This window comes from Orcinus orca, chromosome 7, assembly GCF_937001465.1.
Source record: "Orcinus orca chromosome 7, mOrcOrc1.1, whole genome shotgun sequence".
In the NCBI taxonomy this organism is placed as follows: Eukaryota; Metazoa; Chordata; class Mammalia; order Artiodactyla; family Delphinidae; genus Orcinus; species Orcinus orca.
Window position 1 is genome coordinate 102,102,439 of NC_064565.1, and position 18,074 is coordinate 102,120,512.

Consider the following 18,074-nt stretch of genomic DNA (forward strand, 5'->3'; position numbering starts at 1 on the left):
AATTTACTGATCCCTCCTGGTGAGAGAACGCAGGCCACGCTCTTCCCTGCCCAAAGGCCAGGGCGCAGGAATAATTTTGAACCTAGCCTTGTGGCCAGCTCTGCCTACAGACTAGGTTTCCGCTGATCTGGGTGATACCAATTCCCTCCAGCTCCCAAGAGCTGAAGGATAAAAAGGGCTGAGAGGCAACCTTAATGGTTCTAGCTCTGCCTTACTTGTTCAGTGGCTGAGAAATTGTTAGAGCTGGAAGAGGGCTAGCAAGTATCCCACCCAGTTCTGTTCTCATCCCACTTGGCTATCCTGTTCCCAGGGCGGCCCCAAGGGAAACATTTTGGCAGCTGAAAATGTCAGTGTTTCTCAGATCCTTCTCCAAGATAGAGGATTCCCCTCCAACTGCGTCTCAGCTCATTTCTATGTCCCATGGTCCTAACATTTTTCCTTGACCTTCTGTGTGATAATACTCCAGTTTGGTGCTTGGCCGTTTTTTCTATAATTTCAGACCTGTGTTTCAATGGGCAGAGTTAAGAAGAGTTACAGGAATGCTTTTTACTCTCTGAGTATCCTGCCTTCTGAAATATATTTCATTAGAACAAGAGTCTCTGAGACAGTGTGAGATAGTGGAAAAAAGCTCTGTACTAGAAAGTCAAAGGATGAGGTTCTGGCTTCAACTGCAATTACTTGTGGGACACAAGGTCACTTAATTCTCTTAGCCAATCCATCATATCTCCTTAATCTGAAATGGCACTAGTGGAGTGAAAAATATTTTTATGTAAATTTGTTCTTTCTTTTTAGCCTTTTTAAAAATCTGAGTAGGTGATCAATATATTATGTTGAATTTTCCTCAATGAAACCTGCTCATTTCATCAGATAGTTATGAGAATCAAATTAAATAACAAAGGCAAAAATTCTCTGCAGAATACATAGCACCACAAAATTTGCTGAGTACTTACAATGGATGAGACAAGTTAAACAAGACCAATAATACCCCTGCTTTCAGGGGCTCCCCTGGTGGCGTAGTGGTTAAGAATCCGCCTGCCAATGCAGGGGACACGGGTTCGAGCCCTGGTCTGGGAAGATCCCACATGCCGCGGAGCAACTAAGCCTCTGCGCCACAACTACTGGGCCTGCGCTCTAGAGCTCGTGTGCTACAACTACTGAGCCCGCATGCCACAACTAGTGAAGCCCGCACGCCTAGAGCCCGTGCTCTGCAACAAGAGAAGCCACTGCAATGAGAAGCCTGCGCCCCGCAAGGAAGAGTAGCCCCCGCTTGCTGCAACCAGAGAAAGCCCACGCACAGCAACAAAGACCCAACACAGCCAAAAATAAAAAATAAATAAATTTATTAAAAATAAGAAAATATCCCTGCTGTTGGGGAACTTACCGTGTAGTGGAAGGAGCCAGAAAAACCAGTAAGTACAATGCAGTGTTGATAGGGCCTATGATAGAACAAATAAAGTAGCACGTAAGGGCTTCCCTGGTGGCGCAGTGGTTGAGAGTCCGCCTGCCGATGCAGGGGACACGGGTTCGTGCCCCGGTCTGGGAAGATCCCACATGCCGCAGAGTGGCTGGGCCCGTGAGCCATGGCCGCTGGGCCTGCGCGTCCGGAGCCTGTGCTCCACAACAGGAGAGGCCACAACAGTGAGAGGCCCGCGTACCGCAAAAAAAAAAAAAAAAAGTAGCACATAAGAAGGGCAACTAGGGAATTCCCTGGTGGTCCAGTGGTTAGGACTCTGTGCTTCCACTGCTGGGGGCCTGGGTTCGATCCCTGGTAGGGGAACTAAGATCCTGCAAGCCATGCGGTACGGCCTTAAAGAAAAAAAAAGAAGGGCAACTAGCCTGAACTCAGAGGGCCAGGGAAAATTTCCTGGAGGAAGTGACATCTTCACTGAAATCCAAACAATAACAGGAGTCATCCAGGTGAGAAGGTTTTGCTGACGGTTGGCAGGAGGTTTCCAGAGGGAAGAGCATGTGCCCAGGACTAGAGATAAGAGAATAATGGGCTCTAGGAACTGACAGCCGTTCACTGCGACTGAAGTGAAGATCTGGGATGGGTTTGGGGGTGTAGATTTGGAAGTGTAGATTTGGGGGTGAGTGTGGCCTAGCAAAAGAGTGGGAGAGGTAAGGAGACGCCAGATCATAAAGGGCCATAATGGTTTTACTAAGGAGTTTGGACTTTATCTTAAGGTCAATAGGGAGCCACCGATCAGTTTTCAGCAGGAACACGTGACCAGATTTACTTTAATCAGGAGTTTCCATCTGGTTTCTTGTCCTTTCTTGAGTATCACCCCCCACTCTCCAATGAGGGCTGTCGGGTAACCCAGGCAATAGTCCACATTTCTAACCCAAGGGCCATTTCTTATCTCTTACTTGAATTCCACCAACTCTGCCAATATTTACTTTTCTCCTCAATCCTAGATCTTTCAACCTGTAGAAACAATTTGGTGGCCTCCTAACAGAAGGCTAAGATAATGCTGCCCAAACACATGATCGATCTGTATAAGAAAGACCTCATAACTGGATGATAATGACAGACTAGCAAATGAACTGTATGAAAAACATCCTCTCCTTTTCTTTCTTTACCTCATTAAGTCACCTAGAGCCACAGTTTAAGGCTTAGAATCAATACCCTAAGGGAAAATCATCATGGTCATTAACTTTATCTCTTGGCCTCACCATTTAACCTTAGAATTGCAGAACCTTGGCACTGGGAAAGAAACCTTTAATCCTCTAGCCCAGCCTTCCACCTGAGTGTCAGAGCTCTTTGGCATGACTTGGCAATTGAGATCAGATTATTTCTTACTGCCTGAAATTTCCTTAAGAATTTATTTTTAGATTCATCCCCCATTGAACAGGTTTAGGGTGGGACCTCTATGTCCAATCAGGAATAGCTCAAACTCACTACGTCTTAAGGTTCTAGAATAATGCTACTCAAAGTGTTATCAACAAATTGCTCCTGGTCCATGGACTCCTTGTTACCAGCCCACACATAAGGTAAGTACAGAAATCAAGTGTAAGCATTTGAAAACTTTTATAGCAACCTGATATTGCCATGACATCCAAACACATGTTCAGAGGACTCATCTCAATGAACAGGGTATAAAACAGTTTGAGTATTATTGGACTTGTCACATGTGACACCTGCTGCATATGAGTTATGCACAGTAAGACCATGTGTCAGATTACTTTGAAAAGCACTGTTCTAGAAGGTTCCATGGGAAGAGAAGAGGAGCGGTCTTGGGGTAGGAGGGCTAGCTCTCCTCCTCCCCCCCTCCCTTCTGGGTACAAGAGAGCGAATCTGCTGCCGAGGTTGAGGAACAGGAAGCTGCTCCCACTAAGCCACTGGCTGTGTGGGGTGAAGAGGAGGGCAGGAGTTGGTGGCCAGGTTATCAGGCAATAACAAACTCAGCATCCAAGCACGCGACTTCCAGCAATGCAAGGAGTTTCCTTTGTTTTGGGAAAACAAGAGCTGCAAGAAGCCTCTCCTTGACACGTTCTTGCCTGGCTTCGGGAGGAGCCCAACCACTCCTGACACACAAACAGGACAGTCCTGGCCAGTGAGAGACAAGCCAGTACCCTGACCACAACCCCTGTTTGCTTTTCCTTTTCCACCACTTCCTCAGTTGGAGGGCCACTGTGGGGCCATAGGGAGCTGCCAGCCTAGGTCACCACTCAAGAACTTCACCCCCAATGACCCAGTACCTACTCCATATGACTCTTCCGATGCCCTTTCTACAGCCTACTTTCTCTCCCCAATATGGTACTTTTGGTCTGAGACCAAGGGCATCCTTCCCTAGAGTTGTAGGTAAAGCTAAGCCTCAGAGCACTACTCTGACAAAGGTCATGGTATGCTCTAGCAAACTATGCTATTTTAACTCTAAAACCAAGAAAATCAGCACCTATACAAGTGCCCAAGAAGAACAATATTTGAGCTTTCAACAAAATGTTCTGAACAAGTATTTTTAAGTTATCTGAATAGTCACTTAATTATATTAGGTTCTCAGATTCAAGAACCCAGTTATCACCAAGACTAACATATATAAAACAATGCACCTCTTCACGATGCAGAATGTTGTCAAAACTAAACTTCTAGTAGCTAGCTAGGGAGTGAGGACCCAAGACCCAAGCATCTGACACCACCTGGAAGTCTACCTCTTGGGGTATAAACAGAGTAAGAGCGTCAACCTCTTAGACTCACAGGAGAGCACCTTCTAAGACCAAAGACTTAGGAACATTTTCTCCAAGAGCACTGAGAAGTAGGGCTGGCAAGTCCTATTTATGACTTTACTATGATCAATCAAGACCAGGAAACCTTCCTCCCCTTCGGATTAATCAAGGGAGCTTACTCTTTACCCTGGCTCAAGAGTCCAAGTTTCTATGAAGACTCATTTGTCCAGTAAGAGGAGGGGTGTGGCGGCGGGACTCCCCCCACTCCAGGCCTCCTTCATGCCAAAGAAGGAGGAAACAGAATAAGCAAAATAAAATTCATAAAGCGAAGCAGTAATTATGGTGTGGTCAACAAGAGGCTGTCCTCAGGCCCATCATTATGTGGCTAAATTTAACGCCCTGCGCGGCCAGGGGAGCCGTGTGCCCCGGGCACCGTGTGTCCACACAGACGCCAGCTTCGCCACCTTCACCCGCTCGACAGCCGCCAGGGCTGCCAGAAAGCAGGTCACAATTTTTTTTATAGTCTGTTTACCAAGATGCTGTTTTTACTGCGAGGTTTCTCTCATTTTATCTCTTTTTCCCTTTTCCCCAAACAGACTGGCCTGTATTTTCTGTCCTGGTTTTTTTTTTTTTTTTTTCTTTCTCCCTCTCTCAGTACTATTTTCAGAACTCTAATTTTATATGGTATGTCCCTTTTTTTTTTTTTTTTTGGTAAATATTTGCCATGACTAAGCCAGGCACATCCAGTTTAAAAGGCTCCGTCCCACAAAACATCGGGTCTCTAATGATATGCATCTCATTAGCCTTCCCCATGAAAGGGGGTATAGAAAAAAAAAGCAACTTACAGACTCTCTCACTTTTTATATCTAGAGAGACCTATATTTATATATGAGGACAAGCTGGAAACTGACATTCTGAGCCTCGATATGAGGTTAGTACAATGGCCATTTGATTCAAGAGAGAGGAGCTACTGGTCTGTGTGTCAGTTGATGGCTAGTTGATCCAGGCGGTTCTGACCAGATCAGTGCAGCCAGAAACAATGCTCGAACTTCTGAGATATCAGGGCTCACTAGACCAGGGGAACAAAACTCTGGGAAGTTCTCTGACACTACATTTTCTAAAATGGAACAAAGAGAGTCAAAGGGGCACCGATATTTCCCTCCTCCACCGGTGGATGAAGTCAAAGAAAAGAAAGCTATGAGTTAAGAGAGCGCTGAGAGAGACCCCCCACTTCCAGTTAGAACTTCATACCTCCCTTCACCAAAGGGCTTCTCCAGCTGGGCAAAGCCCCAAAATTGATGGGAGGATTTCTTACTGTACATGTTAGGTTTGACAAAAGGGGCCGTGTGTACAGTTACTGCCCTGAACAAAAGGCACAGCATCCAATACCCACTCTCCGAGGACTGATCTGTGATGCATTTAAAATCACCTTGATCCTCCAAGAGGGAGTCAGATGAGCCCCTGCTATTGACAGTTTTCAATAAGAAATGTTGGCGGAGGGAAATAGATACATGGATTGAGACACCCTGAGTGGCTGCCGAAGCAGCATCTCATGGGGAGTCTCTACTTTGTTGGCATCACCAAAGGTCCAGAGTCTTTAACTTGGTTTCCATTGGTTAGTTTAGGGATAATCAGACTCTAGAGGATTAACTGATGCTAACTAAAATCATAAGAGACCAATTTAGAAATTAAAGTACCAATTTATTAGTTTACAAGGTGAGGGCTATACTATTCCAGTGACTGATATATCTTCAGCCGATTTTTCCTGGGACGCTGAATTAAACACTGAGAGTGCTACTTGCTAAACACAGAAAAAAGGCAAACACAGCAAATGACTTTATGTGATAGTTCATATACGCTGCGGAAAAAACTAGCCATTCATCCTCATTCTACTCTAGCATTGCTTTGGCACTGTGCTAGACAAATTAATCAATTGTCACTCCTTGGCTTTTCTTTTCCTAAATTCTATACAACTCTGCTCCTCTGTTAGTACATCTCCTCAGACCTCATGAATTAACTATATAACAGTTTTTCTCAAATTGCTTGTAAGAGCCAAGAGGTGTGCAAGATGAAGAGTTGGAAGAAAGGGATATGGAGTAAGAAATGAGGCGGTACTTGGGGCAGAGTTCTCTAGCCATGGACCACTTCCCTGTCTCAAAATGAAGTTACGGAGCTTCCCTGGTGGCACAGTGGTTGAGAGTCCGCCTGCCGATGCAGGGGACATGGGTTCGTGCCCTGGTCTGGGAAGATCCCACATGCCGCGGAGAGGCTGGGCCCATGAGCCATGGCCGCTGAAGCCTGCGCGTCTGGAGCCTGTGCTCCGCAACGGGAGAGGCCACAACAGTGAGAGGCCCGCGTACCGCAAAAAAAAAAAAAAAATGAAGTTACGAGATAGTTACGAGTCTCCCTATTGCTCATAGATGGGTCTCAGTCTTGCCTCCTGCCCACAGAAAGTTCCAGGTGTAGCTGTGTAACATGCAGCAAGGCAATGGGACATGATGGAAGAACACTGGGCTGGAAGTTCAGAGCCCTGGGTCCTTGTGCTAAATTCTGGGTCCTGGTGCCAAAATCTCCCACTGTTTTTCTACGTAAGAGTTCTTTTACCTTTGTAGGCCCTAATTGCCTCATAAGTAGAACAAAGAGGCTTGATATGTCCTTAGATTGATAAAGTCCCTTCCAGCTCTTAAAATTCTATGGCTCTAATCTTCTGAACAAGATATCTGAGATGCCATAATTTCCTTCTTAGGTACTAGCCTAGGCCCTTGAGATCTATAACCTCATCTCATAAGCAATATATTTACAAACAGTTGGGTGGATTACTTCTGTAGGTAGCTAATCTCATCCACTTTATATTGATTCTTATTTATCTCAGTATCAGAAGTGATCCCAAATTGGGGGGGATATTCGGCTTGAGACTTGCGTCTCCTTAGGAACCCACTAAATTCAGCAGTTTCACTCTGCTCTTCCCCGGCTGCCGGGTACTACAGAAACCTAAATGCTAAGATGCTCATTGACTATTCCTTCTTTACACCGAGCAGTATCATCATCCTTGTCTCAAAGCTCCTCTTCATTCCTAGCTTCACTCACACCAAGTTGGAAGGAGTTCTTTGCAATAAATATTCGAAGAAGACAATGTACAGCATCAGAACTGCTTAGGCTTCAAGGGTAAGAGTAACAGTAGCCAAAGAGCTTTTGAAGGACTCCCTCAAACCACCACACTTAGGGAGAGCCTCTCAGATTGTATAAATGAATAAAATCCTTAGATGTGTCTTTCCTTCAGCAGCTATTCACCGTACAAAATCTCTCTGAACTTGAAGCTCAAGATTCACCTCTCCCAGAAGTACCTCACCCAAACTAGCCCGGTATGAACCCCAGATCCCATCCAAATGAATCTATTTCTTCCTCCTCTCAGACAACATATATTTTATGTATTTAGAATATTCTTTGCATATGTGTAAACATGGTCTAATCTCTCTCTTCAAAAGTCCATCTTTCGGGGGCTTCCCTGGTGGCGCAGTGGTTGAGAGTCCGCCTGCCGATGCAGGGGACACGGCTTCGTGCTCCGGTCCGGGAGGATCCCACATGCCGCGGAGCGGCTGGGCCCGTGAGCCATGGCCGCTGAGCCTGTGCGTCCGGAGCCTGTGCTCCGCAACGGGAGAGGCCACAACAGTGAGAGGCCCGCGTACCGCAAAATAAAAAAAAAAATGTCCATCTTTCAAGGGCAGAAACCATGTTTTAACTTCTCAGTATGACTCCACGATGTTTAATATTTCACTGGTGCTTAATAAGTACTGTCCACACAGAGTTTAAATTTCCAAATAAAAAAACAAATAGACTAAAGATCACCCACACAGAATGAAAAAAATGCTTCCTGAGACTCCGGGGCAATTTCCCCTTTGACAATTCCCTTACGGGAGATAACAAGGATGCCCACGAATCCTGCTGTCTTGTTCCCTAAACATTGGACAGCTGAGCTGCCACCCTACAGGACTCAGACTCCGTCTCATGTTTCACTGTGGCTCATTATCCAAAACAGGTTTCACCCACAAGCAAAGGCCATCATAAGAGACCACTTTATATAAGGATATATAAAGTCAGTAGATCAGGCAAAGCTTAAAGGTAAGTCGTTGGATACTTTTGTTTTCTCTCTTCCTTTCTATAACCAGAGACATTTACCAATGTGAGAAACTTCTCCAATGCCAAGACCTTTGAACTACAAGCACTCATTATTGTGTACCTCCTACTACAGGGCACTGCAGTAGGTTCAGAATAGGAAACAAAATGAGCAAGACAGTTTTGCCCTGATGGAATTTATCACCTAACAGGGGCGATAAGTACAGAAATGCTTATATACAAGGCCAAAGTGATAAGAGACACAGGAAAGATACAAAGCATTGTGGGATCTCAGAAGAGGGAAAGAATATAGCTTATACCTTGACTTCTGTCCCTTTCACTATTTCTAGCATAACAGAAATGTCATGGAACCATCTGATTCTCTTTTTAAGTAAGGAGAATTAAATGCCCTTGGAAAGAACTGCAAAATTCCTGGATGAAAAGGCTACATCCCCTGGGGAAAGAAGAGGGAAATAGGCAGAAATCAAGTCACCTATCTTCAAAATATCGCCTGTGCCTTCATGCCACCCACAAATCCCAGAGGAAGGCCTATCCCCTCACTTTGCTCCACTCCGTAGGTCCTTGCTTTCACACTGTCATTTTCCCTTCACCACCGTAAGTTTCTCCTTCTCCAGTGGCTTCTTTGTTTTCAAACACGTATGTGTCTTCTCTTCTTTAAAGGGGAGTTTTGCTGGGCCACTTCTAGCTCTCCAGCTAGCTCTCATTTCCTTTTCATTGTGAAACTTCCCGATGAGAGTTCTACACTTATTGCCTCCATTGCCTTATCAATCCACCCTTCTTTAGCTGCCTACAATCTGCTGATATTGCCCAAGATTCCGAACTGCCTGATGATCTTTCCTCAGGCAGTCAGTCTAGTCTCTATCCAGCACATGGCACGGTGGACGACCCTGCCTGGTAATGGGAAGAGCATGGGATTTGAATAGAGACAAATTCTGTGACCTGAAGTGACCCGAAGCAAATTACCTAGCCCTTGAGCTCCTGCTTCTTTATCTTTAAAATGAGGATAATATCAAACCAACCTCATAGGTTTGTTTTAAGGATTAAAAGTTATAACTTAGCTGAAGCACCTACTGCTGTACCTAACACACGAGCAGTATGTACTTGATAACTTCTAGTTCCCCTTTCTTAGCTAACTTACTCCTCTATCCAGATTCTCTTCCTATCTCACGTTTCCTTCACTGGCTCCTACTACCTTCCAATTATGATTGTTCCCCAAATCTCAATCATTGGACTTCTGTTCTTTTCTCCATGCTGTTCCCAGCAAAAGATGCTTCCATTCTCATGCCTTCAAATGCTGCTCCTTTGTAGAACATTCCCAATTCTATTTCTAGAGGTCCTTTTTCAACCTAAGCTTCAATCCTATTTTTTTAACTCTTTCCTGAACATTCCCACTTGTATGTCCTATAATCAATTTAAATCCAACATGTATTGAAAAAGATTTTCATCTTATGTTTTTAAATTAACTCTAATTATATATAAGGCTTTTTTTTTTTTTTTTAATAAGCTAAGGCATCGTTAAGTCGTCACACTGGAATGAATGGGCTTTTATGAAACCCTTCCTCTACTAGGGGACGACGAGGGAGATTCAACTGTGTGAATTGTGGCAAAATGTTCCAGAGGTATGTGAAGCTTATAGGTTAGACCTAAAAGGACTCGATATTTGCCAGAAATAAGGTATCAGTTATCACTCCCTCACTACGCAATTCTCATCTCAGTGGATTTCTCAGACCAGAGATTGAAACCAAATGAGAGACTAGCAGTGGATTTGGTGAAGCTAAACAGAAAAAAAGAAAAACAGTTTTCATTTTAGAAGAGTAGGTAACTTCCTTTGAATGAAATAAGGTGCACAGCCCCTGCGGCAGTGTCTGTTAAACTGTGTTAGCCAATCTGGGTCTAGATGTATCTAGACATGCAGGATTTAGTTTTCCACAGGCCCCTACAAACTCTGTTGTCTTTTATCCAGCTGGATACATGTTTCTGTTATATACCTACCCCCTGTAGTCATCTGAGTTTGTAATACCTGGTTTTGAGTATTTTAGGATAAGAGAATTTAAATGTGATAAAGCCCTTTACTACTGGGATTCTCAGAATCAGAAAGCCCAACTTTTGGAAATGAGTAATTTTAACCCACTTGTATTCTCTATATTGATTTCCTTCTTGTTTTCCCACAGATTTTTGGTGGTTTTTTTCCCCTCAGACTTTTAATAAATTTTCTTTTGAAAGTATAAGCCCTTATAGAGCTTTGTAAAAGGAAAATAAAGAAAGAAGCCTTTTTATACATTCTTGGGGCAAAAAGAGAGAAGTGGTGACCCCTGGTAGCAGGGCTCAGTGGTGACTACAGGAATCCCAGTGAGAAAACCCCAAAGAGAAGGCAAAATTCAGAAGAAATATGGTTGAGAAACATGTGCAGCCATCCCTTCCTCCCCGGAGACTTTCATTCCAGACCTCAAATACTGGTGGACTTGTGTTTTAAATAAGGAAAACCATTCCTTTATATGCCCAAGATTAGATTTAATTGAGCCCCACCCATGATTTTTCCAGTCTGTCAATGGCACCACTATTCTTCAGATCACATAGGCAAAGCACTGACAGCCTAATCTTCCTAAAAGATCACTTTCATATGTCACTTCTCCAGTCAAAACTTCCAATGGTTTCCCACTCTCTATAACAGTAATTAACTGCAAGAAGGAAGCGCCCCATCTCCCTCCTAGGAGACGTGCCGCCGTTTGAAAATCACTGCATGTAATGATAGATGTTAATAACTGGACTGAAACGGGCAAATAAATGGATTACAGGCAGAAAAGAGCTAAAAAACATTTACCTTCAGAACAAAGCACCAATCTTCCAGGCCAGCATTTAAGGCCTCCCCACAACCTAGCCTCAAGTTATTATCTTGCTAACTTTATTTTCTACTAATCCTCACCCACTCTTCTTCTTAGTTTACATCCTTTGCCCATGTGTTTCTCACCTAAAATGCCTTCCACATAGTTCCCTAGCAAAATCTGAAAGAAAGACTAAAGTCCAGTTCAAGTCATGCCTTTTACAGGAAGCTTTTTCCAATCACTCCACTACTGTGGCCCCTGTAGCCATTCATTAAGTACAGCAAGCTCTTTGATGGCAATATTGCCATTTATGCTCATAATACATATGCACAACACTGAATACTGTAAGGATGAACTAGCTGCAAGTCTCGCGAGATCAGAGAACTGACACACACAATCGTATGGAGGATGTTCTCATGCATCTAGACTTATCCTTCTTTGTGATGCCCATGAAGAAAACTGAAAAAACATCCTCTGAATGCTATGTCTTCCTCTACATATTGAAGAACAGATATATGGCAGAGGAGCAGCCCTTCCAGACTTGGAAGAGGAAGGAAAGACTGAGGAAGGAAGAAACTTAATAACTTACTTTGGGTTCTATGACTAATGTTCTTCCCAGGATTTTGTCAGGTTCTTATTCCTTTGGTTTTTGAGATATTTAATTTCTTAACTGGCTCTAAAAAAAGAGGTTCTAGGATCTCTCAGTAATAAAAGATTCAAGGCTTATACTTCATCCCAAAATTGGGACTGTCTCCCAGGAAACTAAGTGTCAAAGAAACAAGGCAGGTAGTAGAATGGCAATCTGACAGTGATCTTCTCCTTAGGCTACTCATCTGTTTACAGTAGGGCTGTCTAAGTCTCAGGCTACCAACAGGTGATGGTTTCATGGCCTAGTCATAAGACAGTAAAAATAAGGAAGAATGGGAAGATATGATTCCTTCATCCATCAACAAATACTTCCTGAGTGCCAACTATGTGTGGAGGCATGGCTTTAAGCACTTGGATAAACCAGCACGCAAAACACACATCCTTGTCCTCATTGAGTTTATACATTCGGGCAGGGGGAAGACAGGCCATAAACCATAAGCATAATAAAATAAGTAAACTTGATGGTAATATGGAAGATAAGTGCTATGGCGAAAAAATAAGAAGTAGAGCATGGTAAAGTGAAATGGGAGTGCCAGGTGCAGAGGGGCAGGGATGTGGCTTACAGTCTTAAATAGGATAATTAGGGTAAACCTACTGAGAAGGTGACATCTGAACAAAGACATGATTGTAGTCCATGTAGATATGCCGGCACATTTCTTGACATGCCTCCCCTTAAGAGGTGGAGCTTAATTACCCTTTCCTGGAGGAGTGTGGCCTGGACTTAGTGACTCACTTCTAACGAAGAGAATATAACAAGACGGTGATAAGGTGTCACTTCTGAGATCAAGTTATAAAGAGACTGCAGCTCCCATCTTGGTCTTGGTCTTGGTCTCTCAGCCTCTCAGATTATTGGCTCTGGAGGAAGCCAGGGCCATGTCATGTGAGCGGCCTTATGGAGAGGCCATGTAGCAATGAAATGGCACCTCCTGCCAACAGTCACATGAGAGAGCTTGGAAGTGAATTCTCCAGCCCCTTATGATGACTGCCTTTCCAGCCGAGATCCTGACTTGCGGTTTCAAGGGAAACTCTGAGCCAGAATCACCCAGCTAGCTGCTTCTAGATTCCCGACCTTCAAAACCATGTGAGATAATAAATGTTTATTGTTTTAAGCCACTAAGTTTTGGAGTAATCTGTTATACGGCAATAGATAACTAATACAGACAGAAAAGAAGGGAGGAATTTGGCCATACAAATATCTGAAGAAAGAGCATTCCAGGCAGAGGGAATAGGCAGTGTAAAGGCCTAAAGGAGGTGATGCTTAGAGTATTAGAAAACCAGCAAGAGGCCAGTGTGGCTGCAGTGGAGTGGGGGTGGGGGGAGAGGGAGGAGATGAGGTCAGAAAGGTAATAAGATCCAGATCATGTAGGATTTTGTAGGCCATCATAAGGTCTTTGGGTTTTACTCTATAAATGAAATGTGAAGCCAGCTTTGAGCGGGAGAGTATCACGATGTGATTTGTGTTTTAATAAGATCACTTTGTTGGTAATGGGCCCAGAAGGGAGGAGAAGTAGCAAGAGGGATACTAATAAAGAGGTTAATGCAAAAATGTGGGTAAGAGACAATGGTGGCTCAGGCAAGAGTGGTAGCAGCATAGGTGAAATTACAGGTGTACTTTGAAGGTAGAGCCAAGAGGCTGATAAACTGGATGTAGGATGTGAAAGGACAGAAGTCAAGATGACTCCAAGGTTTCTGGCCCTAGCAAGTAAATGGATGAAGTTTCCATCAACATGGGAGGGGGTTTTTAGAAAAGCAACTTTGGGGGTTAGGATTAGGAGTTCAGTTTTGGACATGTTGAATTTGAGATGCCATTAGACTTCCATGTAAAAATGTTGAGGAGACAGTCTGAAGTTAGGGGCAAGGTCTAGAATTAAGATTAAACTTGGGATTCATCAACAAGATGATATTTAAAGCCATGGGACTAGATGAGATCACTAAACGAGTGAAAAAAGATCAGAGCATCACGGACTGAGTCCTAAGGCACTCCAACATTAGGAGGTAAGGGAGAAGAACCAGCAGAAGATTCTGAGAAGGAACAACCAATGAGATGGGGAGAAACAGGAGAGTATTGTTCTGTGGAAGCCATGTTAAGAAAGTATATTGAAGAGAAGGAACTGACAAGCATTATAAAGGAAAAACCTAAATGGGAAAGGATTAGCCAACTCGATTGTCCTCTGTCTCCCTACTCTTCTTTTCATTTCCACACCCTGCCTGATGTCAAATTCTACAGCAGTGATAAGTACAGGGGGCTGTGGGGCTAGCAGGGTAGTGTACTTATCCCTAGAGGAAGGAGAGCAGACTGAGAAAAGGAAAAACTGTCATGGAAGACTCACAAAAGGGATGACACCAGTGCAGAGTTGGGAAAATTGAACAGGAGTTTGGCATGAGGACAAGAGAATACCTGGCAAATGGATCACGAGACGTACGGGCAGGAAGCTGTCAATACTTGAACGTGATGAAAGGGTGGGGTGCTACTGGGGAGTGACAGAAGGTCAGGCTGAAGAGGTCAGCAGGACCAAATCATGAACCATCTTGTGTGGCATGCAAGGAGTTTGAACTTTACCCTGCAGCCTGTTGGGAACCACTTAAGGACTTTAAGCGAGAGAGTGACATCATCATGTTCCTGTTTTAAAGAGATCACTCTGACATAACTGCAAGTTCAACTGGAGGAAAATAAGTATTGACTGGTAGACAAGTTAGGAGGCTGTGGCATAGTCAAACCAGAAACAGGGTGGGGAATGGCTAATCTAAGGCAATGGAAGCCGGAATAGAGAAGAAGAGCAGATTCAAAAACGGGTTAATAAGTTAGGCTCTGGAAGTAAGGACAAAGAGAAGAGGGCATAACTCCCAAGTTTCTAGCTTAGAAAACTGAATGGATAATGGTACAATTCCCCAAGATAAGGAATATAGAAGAGAACTGGGTTTGGGGGGAGCAGATGATTAATTTTGGACACGTTTAGGGTATTGCATTTGGGACATCCAGGTGGGAATGTCAAATATGCAGAAAGAAATATGGGCCTGAAACATAGTGGAGATATAAAACTGGTACTCAGGGGTGTACTAGTGATAGCTAGAACTGGGTTCTGGATGAGATCACCCAGAGAGAAAGAGAGTGAAGGGTGGGAGGATGGAGGACCCAATCCTGGGTTACACTAACATTTGAGGGTAGGGAAAGGATGGAGAGCCAGCCAAGGAAACCAAGTAGAAGCTGTCTGTGAACTTAACAGGATAGCAATTTTCAGGTTAAAGAACTCTGCATCTTCCCCAGGTGTCTCTGATATAAGCTCTAGCTTCATAAGAACAGCAATGAATATCTTCATAGCTTGAAGTCTCTGCTCTAGAATCAGGCTGCAACCAGACAGGGGATGAAAATACTAACAAAAACTAGACAGGACACAAAGGCCATGGCTACATTTAGGATGCTGAGTCAAATCAATGTTAACTATAGTTGTAGAACTATAACTATATAATAGAAATTGGTTAAGATATTACACGGAACAGATTCTTTCAGTCTTACAAGGCATTCGGAAAGCAGTTAACGGGAGTGACTGCTATGCTGAATATTCTCCTCTGAAGATAGAGAAGGAGAGAACTGCAAAAATCTCTATCTCTGCTAAGGCCTCCCTCCCCAAGGAAGCCAACTTCACGCAACTGCCCAGGTTTCGGTGTACAGGGCTGATTCCCAGCCAGGGGTTGCCAGCTGCAGAGGGCGGGGCTCTATTTTGGGCTGCCTGCTGTCCCTGAGCCCAGCCGCGTCTGGTTTGAGCAGCATGCAGCCCCAGTGACTCACACACCCATGCAAACCGCCTGTGGCTCGTGGCATGGCCTCGGAATGCCAGCTTTAGGCCAGCTCCCTCCTCACCCCATTACACTGGGATAAATAAATAAAGAGCACGCCAGCAGCCGTACAGCCTGATGGCAACCAGATGAAGAGAGGGAGGCATGGACGCGGCCAGGGGAAGGAACTCCCTCCAGTGGACCCTGCTGAGCGTGGGCCATGCCAGCCCACTCATCCTAAACTTCCTCCTTAACACTGTTCATACTGGCATGTAGTCATAGCCCCCAGTTCCTTGACTGGTCTTCTATTCCTAGCCCCTAGTCCTAGGAAATGCTCTACATGGGGATGTTGCCTTCTGTGAGAACAGGGCCAGCCCTGACTTGAATGGGCAGTGCCAGGAATCCCCCTCTAGTTAGGTCACCATCGATTGTCCCCCTTGGGCTCCCTGGAAATGAAAATCAGGCTCCTAAGGGGAGAGGAAAAACAAAAGGACTAAATATGGAGAAGTAACCCCTGTTCGATCCTTAAATAATCTTCCTGGCCTTAGTATCCTAGAAACCTCCCATCCTACTGCCTCCTGTGCCCTATCTCGATGTCCTCTTGCCTAGCAATAGTCCTAACGAGAAGCAGGAAAAACAGAGCAAAGGCACTGACCGCATGGCCCTCTGACATCAGCCCTGCCCCCTGCACCTTCATCCCGAGCTCTCTGTCCCTGGTTTGTTTATCTTCCTATGTTGCTTATTTTGATGGCACATCCTTCCAGCTCGGTCTTGGGTGACCCCGTGACCCTTCTGTGTCCTGTTTGTAGGACCCCAGGCAAGCAGAGTAACTGAAAAGATGCACTGGCCATAAGAAATGCTGCAGTCCCGGTAGGAAACCTTTCAGTTCTAGCAGTTCTACGGGACATTCCGAGGACAGGGCAGTGATCCCAGAGGTCACAAGAATTCTACATTATCCTAGCCCTTGACTCTCCTCTAATTTGTGTGTACGACCAGTAAAAGTAGCAAAACAAAATAGGGATAATCCTAGACTATGAGTCAAGAAGTGTGGATGGTCCGAAACATACAGCTACCACCATATGACCTTAGGCGAGTCACCTAACCCCTCTGAGGCCCAATTTCTTAATCTATGAAATGGAAAGCTACAACTATCTATCGTCCAGATCCTTTCCAGATATAATAAAATTCTACAAGTCTATGCAGTTTGGATGTGATCCACCCAGAACCTAGAGGACCAGAGTTCTTGAAGTAGTTGGTTCCAAACACCAATCCCCTTCCTGGGCTAGCACCTGTATTCCGCATGCTTTCTCATTCAGTTCTGCAGTGTTCCTCCACCCCAACAGCATGAAAGAAATGAGACTTCAGTTCTACAAATGAGAAAATAGAGGCTCTGAGAGAAGTGATTTATCCAAAGCCGCAAAATAAATCAGGAGAATAACTGAAGATCCCAAATATGGGTCTAACAAGCAACACTATATCCACAGCCCACACCACCACAATTTTCATAAAATCCCTCCAGTGTAGGTTTATCAACATATTCACCCACAAACTCGTTGAGAACCTATTACTTCTAAGCACTATGTTTGGTGCTGGGAACATAGAAACACATTCAACGTGGTCCTTGCCCTCAAAGAGTCCATAGATGAGTGGAAAAAGACATAGTCTTGCAGACATACAAACAGCATCATGACAAAGTTATAACTAGTAAAATAGAGGCATGAACCAAGGCACTATAGTAGCAGGAAAGAAGGATTATCTTTACAAGGACAGTCCGGAAAGGTCTCCCAAAGAAGCTGAAGCTGACACTTGAAAGATTAATAGAAGTTTACAAGGTAGATAAGACCAGGGCACTGGGCATTCTAGATAAAGGAACAATGTGTGCAAAGACACAAAGGCTAGAGAAAACAGCGTTTTTGGTAATTCAAAGCCATTCTGCGTGGCTGAAGCATAAAATACACAGAGAAAAATGTTGAGAAACCAAGCTGGATACGTATGCAGGCACTAGATCAGGAAGGGACCTCCCTGCTGAGCTAAGAATAAGCATCTCATTGTTTGACTAAGGGGCTGAGGTAGGGAACTAGTATGCCATCCCAGCCTACATTAACCTCCTTAATACCCAAACCTATCTGAGAGAAAGCTATCTGAGAGAAAAATGGGGGAAGCTATCTGAGAGAAAAATGGCCTAGGAAATCTCTCTCTGTCACAGGTTTAGGTTTAATGATCTCTCTTTCCCCATGAAGACCTGAAACCTATTCTGCTTCAGGACTTAGCAACACATGCTTTCCTTCTCCTCCAGAATTACAACTGCTTCAGTAGATGGACTGAACGCTCAACTCACATGTTTTGTTCTCACTGTTGAGACCTCAAGCATCAGGAGGCTACTGCTCAATGGACAAAAGGCAGAACAGAAGGTTCCAAATCACCTGCTTTGCTCAGCCCTGTGAAAAGCACTAATTTCAGGTTCAAAAGAAGTAGGAGTCACAGCCCCTGTCCACAACAAGCTTACAAATTAGCCTAGAAGACAAGACAGAA

General features: G+C 44.3%; 1 protein-coding gene across 5 annotated transcripts in view; it reads right to left on the reverse strand.

The window, feature by feature from the left end:
- Positions 1 to 18,074, reverse strand: part of NHEJ1 (non-homologous end joining factor 1) — a 76,863-nt gene that overhangs the window by 45,900 nt on the left and 12,889 nt on the right. The gene's annotated exons all lie outside the window — the stretch shown is intronic.